At 49.1% G+C, this 7,377-nt stretch overlaps 1 long non-coding RNA gene across 1 annotated transcript in view; it reads left to right on the forward strand.

Annotated features, from left to right (window-relative positions):
* The first annotated feature begins 254 nt into the window (after window positions 1-254).
* Window positions 255-7,377, forward strand: part of LOC119469139 — a 10,591-nt gene continuing 3,468 nt past the window's right edge. Inside the window, exons 1-2 of the long non-coding RNA XR_005197953.1 lie at window positions 255-307; window positions 6,575-6,606. This is a non-coding gene — a long non-coding RNA (uncharacterized LOC119469139). The remainder of the gene's footprint in view (window positions 308-6,574; window positions 6,607-7,377) is intronic.

The following is a 7,377-nucleotide window of genomic DNA, read 5'->3' on the forward strand; positions in this document are numbered from 1 at the left end:
TAGTTTGTGGCACTTTGTTACAGCATCCCCAGCAAAGTTTTACCCAAGGAATAATCCATTTTATTGTTGAAGGACACAGAAGCTCATGCCCTCGGTCATTCATGAATGTGTAATTAGGTTTTGGCCAGGAACAGAGGCTCATGCCTGTAATCCCAGCACTTTGGAAGGCTGAAACGGGAGGATCACTTGAAGACCAGAGTTTGAGACCAGCCTGGCCAACATGGTGAGACCCCATCTCCACACACACACAAATATTAGTTGGGCATGGTAGCATGCACCTGTAATCCCAGCTACTCAGGAGGCTGAGGTGTGAGGACTGCTTGAGCCTGGGAGTAAGAGGCTGCAGTGAGCTATGATTGTACCACTGCACTGTAGCCTAGACAACGCAGGAAGTCCCTATCTATCTCTAAAAAAAAAAAAGGGCAGGGGTTTGATTTTGTGTTTTTGTGGTTGTTACTGTGGTTTTTAGAGATGGAGTCTCATGCTCTGCCCAGGCTGGAGTGCAGTGGTTCAATCTCGGCTCACTGCAACTTCCTGAAGTGATTCTCCCACATCAGCCTCCTGAGTAGCTGGGATTACAAGTGTGCACAACCTGTAATATAATAATAAAAACGACCTGGCTCATTTTTATATTTTTAGCAGGGACGGGGTTTCACCATGTTGGCCAGGCTGGTCTCAAACTCCTGACCTCAGGAGATCCACCTGCCTTGGCCTCCCAAAGTGCCGGGATTACAGATGTGGGTCACTGCACCCAGTTGATTTCATGGTTTGGCTGGGTTGGGTCTGGCAGATGTGTGGTTAATAAACCAGGTCTAAATATTTCTAGGCTACCGGTGGCTCGGACCCACGCTGACAGCAATGCTGTGGATGGTGATATTGGCTTCGAACATGGATGAAAACAAGATCTGGTCTCCTTTTTTCACCCAGACGGTGTCGACGCACTAACCTAGGAGAGAAAAGAACAGGTAAATGAGGCCATGTGTACATCCTGGGAAAGGGGATGCCAACTGCTGGGACCGCAGGCCCCATGGCACTACCCAGCCCAGCTGGCCAGTGGCTCTTCCATGTTCGTTACAGCTTTTGAGAGGTTTGCTATTCAAAGGAGGATGAATCAAGGAAAGTACAGGGCTGGGGCACAATTCTGTTAAACATGACAAGGAATATGCTTTGGTTCAAGAAAACCCATGGCCAGGCACAGTGGTTCATGCCTGTAATCCCAGCACTTCAGGAGGCTGAGGTGGGAGGATCACCGGAGGTCAGGAGATTGAGGCCATCATGGCCAACATAGTGAAACCCCATCTCTACTAAAAATACAAAAATCAGCCAGGTGTGGTGGCACATGCCTGTAGTCCCAGCTACTCGAGAGGCTGAGGCCAGAGAATCCCAGGAGGTGGAGGTTACAGTGAGCTGAGACCACACCATTGTATTCCAGCCTGGATGACAGAGTGAGACTCTGTCTAAAAAATAAAAATAATAAAATGAGAAAACCTGATCTTTCTGCCAGGCGTGGGGGTGCATGCCTGTAATCCCAGCACTTTGGGAGGTTCAGGTGGACAGATCACTTGAGGTCAGGAGATCACGATGAGCCTGGCTAACATGGTGAAACCTTGTCTCTGCTAAAAGTACAAAAATGCACCAGGCATGGTTGCATGTGCCTATAATCTCAGCTACTAAGGAGGCTGATGCAGGAGAATCGCTTGAACCCGGGAGGCATAAATTGTAGTTAGATGAGATTACACCACTGCACTCCAGTCTGAGAGACAGAGCAAGACTCCCCCCACCCCACCCCCGAAAAAAAAAAGAAATCAGAGAAACCAAGATTTCCACAGATAACGCTTGTCACTTTCCCTGGCAACTTTTTCTGCCTCTTGGTAGACAGCTCCTGACATCACCATGAGATCCTGGTGAAGGAGGGGTGGATACTGAGGTTGCTACAGTTTAATGAACCATTTTTCCCCCAGAGAGAGATGCTCATCTTCTGTCAGATTCCTTTGAGTGTTTTTCCAACCCCTGCTGTGTGTGGTTTAACCTCAGGGCACTTCTCCATGAAGCCACCAGGTGACGCCATTGCTGCATAAATGAAACAAACTGACCCAAGATTAGAAAATAGTGTTCTATTTTCTTGATCTGGGTTGGGTTGGTCAAACCTGTAATCCCAGCACTTAGGGAGGCTGAGGTGGGTAGATCACTTGAGGTCAGGAGTTTGAGACCAGCCTGGCAACATGGTAAAACCCTGTCTGTACTAAAAATACAAAAATTAGTCAGGCATAGTGATGCACACCTGTCATCCTAGCTACTTGGGAGGCTGAGACAGGAGAATTGGTTGAGAAGCAGAGGTTGCTGTGAGCCAAGGTCACAACTCTGCACTCCAGCCTGAGTAACAGAGCGAGACTCCATCTAAAAAAATAATATTATATATTCCTAAGGACTGAGAGGGGAAACTGAGGCATGCAGACTGGAGTTGGGGTGGCACTTTGTGAGAGAATGGGTTCAAGTAACCTGTGAAGGACTCTCAGAAAGTCACAGCAACCTAAAAATCATTTATTCTACCTCCCACTTCCACATTTTCCAGATATGGAAACCAAAGCTGAGAGGGGAGATAACTATCGCAAAAGCACCACGTTGGTGGGGAGCAGGGTTGCCAGAGAAAACACAGGACATCCAGTGAAGTGTGAGTTTCGGACTCAGTGTATGTCCCAAATAATGCAGGAGACTTAAGCTAAATCCTTATTCACTCTTTGTCTTCGAAGGTAACGGGGCATCTGTATGATGATTTGCTGAGTCTGACAACCCTCATGAGGGTAAAATGAAGATTAGGAAAATACTTAAATGTAATAAGAAAAATGCAAAATGAGGACAGCTCTGTTCCCATTTTGCAGACCAGGGAATTTCACGTTAGGGAGGTGACTTGCCCCAAGGCCACACTCACAGGTATCAGGGTCAGGATTTGTAACCAGTCCTGATTCCAGAGGTTTCACCTTCACTGTTGTGGCCAGGAACACCTCGCAGTCCTACTCCTGTGTGTGCATGTTCTGTCTGGAATGTAACCCTCTCCCCATCGTGTAAGTGGGCCATTCCCCTCCCTGACATTGAAGGACCCCGACCCCGTCTTCAGCAGGCGCCTCCTGACCCAGCAGACCCCCATGAGCCCAGATCCATGGGACCTGGTGACTGCCCTTTTCACATTCCCTGACTCCCCATCTTTGGACCCAAGTCTGACCCTCTTGAGGATCTGCAGCTGTGTTAGAGGAAAGGGGACCCGATCCAGACCCCAAGGGAGGGTTCTTGGATCTCATGCAAGAAACAATTCAGGATGAGTCTGTAAAGTGAAAGCACATTTTTTTGTTTGTTTGTATTTTTGTTTTAGTTTTTTTTTTGACATCGTGTCTCACTCTGTTGCCCAGGCTAGATAGAGGGTAGAGGTGTAATCTTGGCTCACTACAACCTACGCCTCCCGGGTTCAAGTGATTTTCCTGCTTCAGCCTCCTGAGTAGCTGGGATCACAGGTGCATGTCACCACACCTGGCTAATTTTTATATTTCTAGTAGAGGCGGGGTTTCACCATGTTGGCCAGGCTGATCTTGAACTCTTGACCTCAGGTGATCCGCCTCCCTCAGCCTCCCAAAGTGCTGGGATTACAGGTGTGAGCCACAGAGCACGTTTATTCTTTCCTTAAAAAGCAAATTTTTTAGGAAAGTAAAGATAGAATGGCTACCCCATAGAGCAGCCCAGAGGGTGCCGGTGCCCATCTTTAGGGTTCTTCGTGACATGCTGAACGAGGGGTTGGTTATTCATGACTCCCCATTTTTGATCATATAGGGAAACTTTCTGATGTTGCCATGACATGTGTAAACTGTCATGGCAATGGTGGCAATGTAGCAGTGAGGACCACCAGAAGTCACTCTGGTCGCCATCTTGGTTTTGGTGGGTTTTGGACTGGCTTCTTTACTGCAGCCTGTTTTACTGGCAATCTCTCTGTGACCTGTATCCTGTGCTGCCCTCTTGTCTCACCCTGTGACTTAGAATGCCTTCACTGCCTGGAAATGCCGCCCAGTAAGTCTCAGCCTCCTTTTACCCAGCTCCTATTCAAGATGGAGCTGCTGTGGTTCACACACCTCTGGCAGCTGGGCTCCTCGGGATCCCCTGAGGTTCTGTCCCCTCTGTCCACAGTTCCTGGGTCCCTCCACCATCGCTGTCCTCCTGAGCCTCCTCCCTCTGAATTTCTTCACTACCAAGAAGAGGAATCGCTGTCAGGTTCGGCTGTTGGGAAAGAGACGGACGAGGCAGGAAGTAATGAGGAAGACACAGGCCCTGGTGTGGGCTATGGGGAGGGGAGAGCTGAGTGGGAGTCGGTGGGTCTGGCTTTGTTCTTGTCTCTGTGAGTTGCCCATTATGCAGACCTGCCCACTCCTTCCCCATCGCAGTGGACAGAGGCTCCTCCCTCCAGTGTTCAGGCCCCAGGCCCTGGGTCAGATCAATGCCTTTTTCTCCCGCACCCTATCAGTCAGCAAATTTGCTTGGTGTCATCTTGAAAATGCATCCAGCAGCAAGGCCCTGGCTCACTCCCTACTTCTGCCCCAGCCTCTCTCCACTTCCAGCCACAGGAGACCTGTGTGAGCTGAATCCATTGCAACCTCCTCTGCTCAGACCCACAGCAGCCCCATTTTCCTCGGTCTGAGCCAAAGGCCCCACAGAGGCCCACCAGGCCCACCCTGAGCTGCCTCATTGCCTCCAGCCTCACCTTCCACCCGTCTCCCTCCCTTTCCCACCTACCCACCTTCCCCATCCTCACACCTGCCTGATGTTCACACATCTCTCCAGGCATCTGCTTTAGCTGTTCCCTCCGCCTGGACCACCCTCACTCCAGAAGACCCTTGTTCCCTCCAGCACCCCCTGCAGTCAGGACCGCCTCCCTCACCACTGTCCAGCAAGGACACAGCCCGCCCATCCTGGGCATCTGAGGCCAGGGGCTGGGCACCGTGTGGACCTCTGGCCTCCTCTTCGTGTCACTGGTGTCCTTCCAAGTGTCTACCTTTCTGGTGATGTCACTCTAGTCTCTGTGCCGAGCAGGACTGGGGAAGGAGTGTGGGGGTCAGGGGGTGAGGTAGGTGGAGTCTCCCAGGTCTTACCACCCTGTCCATCAAAACCCACACATTCTGGATCCTGTTCTCTCGGGGTTCCTGCTGTCTTCTCCATGAACAAATTAATCACATCATTCTGGTGAAGGTGGCAGCGGCTGCTGAGGTTTGCTGTTCTGAGAGTTCCAGGCTCCTACTGATGTGGGGAGGAGGGTTCATGTGCAGGTGGGCTGCAGAGGTAGAATCCAAGGTCTGAGTGGCTTTCCTGCTGCTGGCCAGCAGATGTCCACAGCCACCCTGTCACTGACATGATCCTTCCTGCCATTCTGTCATTTATTTCCGATGGCTGTCAGAACACTCTTCCTAAAGCACAGTTTTCAGAAGAATTTGAACATGTTGATGCATAGACCAGGCACAGTGACTCACCTGTCATCCCAGCTCTTTGGGAGGCTGAGGTGACTTGAACCCAGGTGGTGGGGACTGCAGTGAACCGAGATTGTGGCACTTCACTCCAGCCTGGGTGACAGAGCAAGTCTTTGTCTCAAAAACAAAACTAAACTAAACAAAAGGACCAGAAATGGGACCAACACCTAGAGCCCTCCCGGGCTGCTCTCCCCAGGCCCAGCCCTCATGTCTGTCATCTTCACAGAGAGGCCTTTCCTGACCACCTTCACCACCACCACAGCACCCCTGCTCGTGCTAATGTGCTCTACACCTGCGCCTGATTTCTCTTTACTTTTATATTTTTGAAGACAGAGTCTTGCTCTGTTCCCCAGGCTGGAGTGCAGTGACGCAATGTCAGCTCACTGCAACCTCCACCTCCCAAGTTCAAGCAATCCTCCTACCTCAGCCTCCTGAGTAGCTAGGATGACAGGCAGGTGCCACCACGCCTGGGGTTTTTTTTTTTTTTTTTTTTTTTTTTTTTTTTTTTTTTTTTTTTTTTTTTTTTTTTTTTTTTTTTGTACTTTTAGTAGAGATGGCATTTCACCATGTTGGCCAGGCTGGTCTTGAACTCCTAACCTCAAGGGATCCATCCACCTCAGCCTCCCAAAGTGCTGGGATTACAGGTGTGGGATTACAGTATTTATTCTTCATAGCGCTTTCCACCTGATATGCTGTCTGTGCTAATGATTTGTTTATGGATCGCCTGTCTCTTTCCCCCTCATTAGAATGATGGATCCATTAAGAGAGCAGGAACTTTGTTTTGCTCATTGCTGTTTCCCCAGAGCCTGGAACCCCACCGGATATATGATAACCAGGCAGTAGTAATTAGTGGAATGAATGAATGTAAGAATGAATGAATGGCTGGTGCTGTGGCTCATGCCTGTAATCCCAGCCCTTTGAGAGGCAGAGGTGGGCGGATTGCTTGAGGTCAGAAGTTTGAGACTTGCCTGGAGAACCTGGTGAAAACCCATCTGTACTAAAAATACAAAAGTTAGCTAGGAATGGTGGTGTACGCCTGTCATCCCAGCAACCCAGCTACTTGGGAGGCTGAGGCAGAAGAATTGCCTGCACCCAGGAGGTGGAGGTTGCAGTGAGTCGAGATTGCACCACTGCACTCTAGCCTGGCAGAAAGAGAGAGACTGTCTCAGAAATAAATAAAAATAATTTTTAAAGAGTGAATGAAAGACAAGAAGGCCTAGATAGAAGGAGTAAGTTACAATAATCAATAGTGCACAAGGGAAATTACAGTGAATGAGAATTTATTTGAATATTTCAAGATAGCTAGAAGAGAAGGATTTTTGTGTTCCCAAAATAAAAGATAAATATTTGAGGTGATGACTGTCTCAGTTACGCTGATTTGATCGTTACATATTGTCTACAGCTGGGGTCCCCAACCCTCCTGGCCACAGATCAGTACCAGTCTGTAGCTTGCTTCTGTTTTTGTTTTTGTGTTTTTTTGAGACAGAGTCTCCACTCTGTGCAGTGCTGTGATCTCGGGTCAATGTAACCTCCACCTCCGAGGTTCAAGAAATTCTCCTGCCTCAGCCTCCTGAGTATCTGGGATTACAGGCATCTACCAGCACACTTGGCTAATTTTTGTATTTTTAGTAGAGACAGGGTTTCACCATGTTGGCCAGGCTGGTCCCGAACTCCTTACTTCGGGTGATTCACCCTTCTCATTCTCCCAAAGTGCTGGGATTACAAGTGTGAGCCATCACACTCGGCATTTTTTATTTTTATTTTTTATTTTTTTGACACGGAGTTTCGCTCTTGTTGCCCAGGCTGGAATGCAATGGCGTGATCTTGGCTCACTGCAACCTCCGTCTCCCGGATTCAAGTGACTTTCCTGCCTCAG

This window comes from Cebus imitator, unplaced genomic scaffold, assembly GCF_001604975.1.
Source record: "Cebus imitator isolate Cc_AM_T3 unplaced genomic scaffold, Cebus_imitator-1.0 Scaffold579, whole genome shotgun sequence".
Lineage (NCBI taxonomy): Eukaryota > Metazoa > Chordata > Mammalia > Primates > Cebidae > Cebus > Cebus imitator.